Source organism: Lactuca sativa, chromosome 4, assembly GCF_002870075.4.
Source record: "Lactuca sativa cultivar Salinas chromosome 4, Lsat_Salinas_v11, whole genome shotgun sequence".
Taxonomy (NCBI): Eukaryota; Viridiplantae; Streptophyta; class Magnoliopsida; order Asterales; family Asteraceae; genus Lactuca; species Lactuca sativa.
This window is the reverse complement of record NC_056626.2, coordinates 147639591-147642517: the sequence shown is the minus strand read 5'-3', so window position 1 is coordinate 147642517 and position 2927 is coordinate 147639591.

Genomic DNA, 2927 nt, shown 5'->3' with positions numbered 1-2927 from the left:
CTTGTTAAAAATATAACTTTAAAAATAAATTCAAAATTAGCCGACGGAGTCTAAACGAAAGTTGTAGAGTACGTCACCACCTACGCGTGGATATAAAGAACGTCAAAAACGGAGTTCGTATGAATGAGTTACAAATTATAATAGCATATTTACGTATTAAAATAAAGTATAAATCATGTACACGTACACATATATATACATATGTATATATCATTAGAAAGGTATCGACGATGCGGTCATTATAAGACTAATGTTGAGTTCTTTCGACATTAGTTTAGTACAATTATCATTAAATCCATTTAAAATAGTATTATAGATGGGTGTTTAGTTGTTTATATAACTAAAAGGTCATTAAGTAATTATGGAGGGTAGTTTTTGAAAATTCAATTAGTATAAATAAGAGCCTTGGGCTCTCATATTTCTTGCACCATTCTCTTGATTCAAGAGTCTTTCTCTCCTTATCCCCCGAGCATTTCGGTCCCTCGTGATTCGACTTCTCTTTCTGTAGTTTAGTATAGTAAGGTGAGCGCTGAAGCGCTGCACGAATCTTTCTTAGAGAAATGCAGCGACGAAGTTCTGCCCCTGCAGAGCCCGACTCCTAGCTAAAACCCCCTTGTAAGTAAGTTATGCTTACCCTATTTTAATATAGCTTATATTTAAAATTAGTATTGTTATTATGAACTTATAATAAATATTTGAGCTATTATTATACCTTATATAAGTGTCGTTATAACATTTTTTTTAATACTCGCGGTACGGGGAATCTGGTTTAAAGGGCCGCATAGGGTTGTTGGATTTCAGAAGTGCTATAAGCCAAAATGGTCCTGCCCTCCGGTGTTTTATGTATGGCCCGTGTCTGTACATAGTGGTTGGAAAATATTGTTTAACGTTTATATAATAATAATAATAATAATAATAATAATAATAATAATAATAATAATAATAATAATAATAAAAATAATAATAATAATAGTTGGTCACGGTAAATATTAGACTAAAATTTAGCGATAATAATGCTAGGTTTCGTCGAAGGAAAATAGAATCGTTAGAAGCAAGCGCTGCCCGATTTTGGAATCATCACTTTAACAAGTGAGTGCATAGTTACTTTCAGCTTACACAGATATGAAGTATTTTATATAAATTACGTGATATGTGTGCATATTATCTGAATACTTGCTATCTATGTTGGATGAACGTTTTTATACATGTTTTCAATGATTTAAACTGTATACGTATTTTATATCTACGAAAATGTTGGGGTAAAACATGGGTAGATGTAATAGGTGATGTGTGATAAAATGATGAGAGGCCTCGATGTTGATGTTGTTGATTATGTCATCTAGCGGAGTATGGATGACGACCACGGACTCTTCTAGACAGTCCAGTGGAACGCTAGCAGGCTCGCAACCTGTAGGTGTTTGTGAACGATGTGTTCATCGGTGTACTCCATCCCCCACATGGTTGCCTTAAGGACATTTATTGCTGAGGAATCCCCTTAGCAGTAGTGTCCATCCCGATGATGATCCTGAGGCTAGGTCCCTTATGATAGGTGTTTAGGGACGTAAAAGTGAGGATAACGGGAACAGGTGATCGGGTTATTGTTGATTGATGAATTTAATAAACTTATTTATTGTGGGTTGAAAACCCTATGTGCTCACCAGGCTCCCACGCCTGACCCACTCAGTTTTATGTATTACAGGTAGTGGCGCTCGAGCATAGATGTGATGTTTTGGATGAGGGATTACAGATATAGGCCTGTAGTTATGAAATAATGTAGTAAGGCTTATGTTGTATTGTTTATGCTTATGATCTGTATCGAACATGACATCCCGAGTCTTTTTAATGAAATAAATTTCTATGGAAATGCTTTTGATAAATCTTTACATATTTTGTTTTGGGACAAATTCCGCAACACTTTTATTTAAAATGTTACTCTGATTTTCAAACAAAGCATAAGCAAAATCGGTCTTTTGTGGCCGTGAAAATGGGGATGTCACAATTATAGAGCATCTTCTAAAGTTTCTTATCTTCATATTATCATTGATGATAAGAATAAATAATTTTGATAATAAATTTGATAATATTTGTTTATACACTATAAATACATATATAGTGTATACTCACACAGTTTATACACACTTGTATTTGAAATACTAATTTTGATAATAGAAGAAACGAAATACCTTACATTGAAGGTATTACATCAAATTTAATGATAAGAATTTCTTATTCTTCATAAGGATCACCAAAAGGGTCTTTAGAGTCTTGAAATAAATCATTTTTTATAGATTTTGAAGAATCGTCTGAAACTGATGGAGTTTGGCGAATTTCTTGAAGTAGCTTTTGAAGTTCTTCAGGAGAAGAGGTAGCAACATCTTTAATTCTTGCAATTAGATCCACATCACTTTGAGGATGACTGTTGATAAAAGTGGCTTCAACCTCTGGTTTTTGAATATATATTTCTTGATAATGTTTAAGTACTGCTTGTTCACTAGCTTGAGAAATCTTCATTTTATCCCACCATTTTGAACGAAATTGGCAATTAAGCCAGGAAGGAGAGGAATCCTTTGCTTCTTGATAATGAAAAGTCCAAGACATCATCCATGGAACTTTAAATATCATGGTGAATTGTAACATATATACAAATTTTGGAATTTGTTGAATAAACAATTCCTTAAATTTAAGATATCCAGTGTAAATTTCTTTTCGTAAACAATTTGGAAGAATTCTCATATATTTGTACCAATTGATAAACCATTTTGGATATTCACAATTGAAGTTCAAATCAAAGAAGATAAACCATGAGTGTGAATAATTCCGAATAAAGAATGCCTTAGTCTAGGCATCATGATAATCATAGTAAGAAAATATGGGATAAGCATGATAACTTATAAGAGGTTTTTCAGAGTGAAGGTTTGGAACCCAAC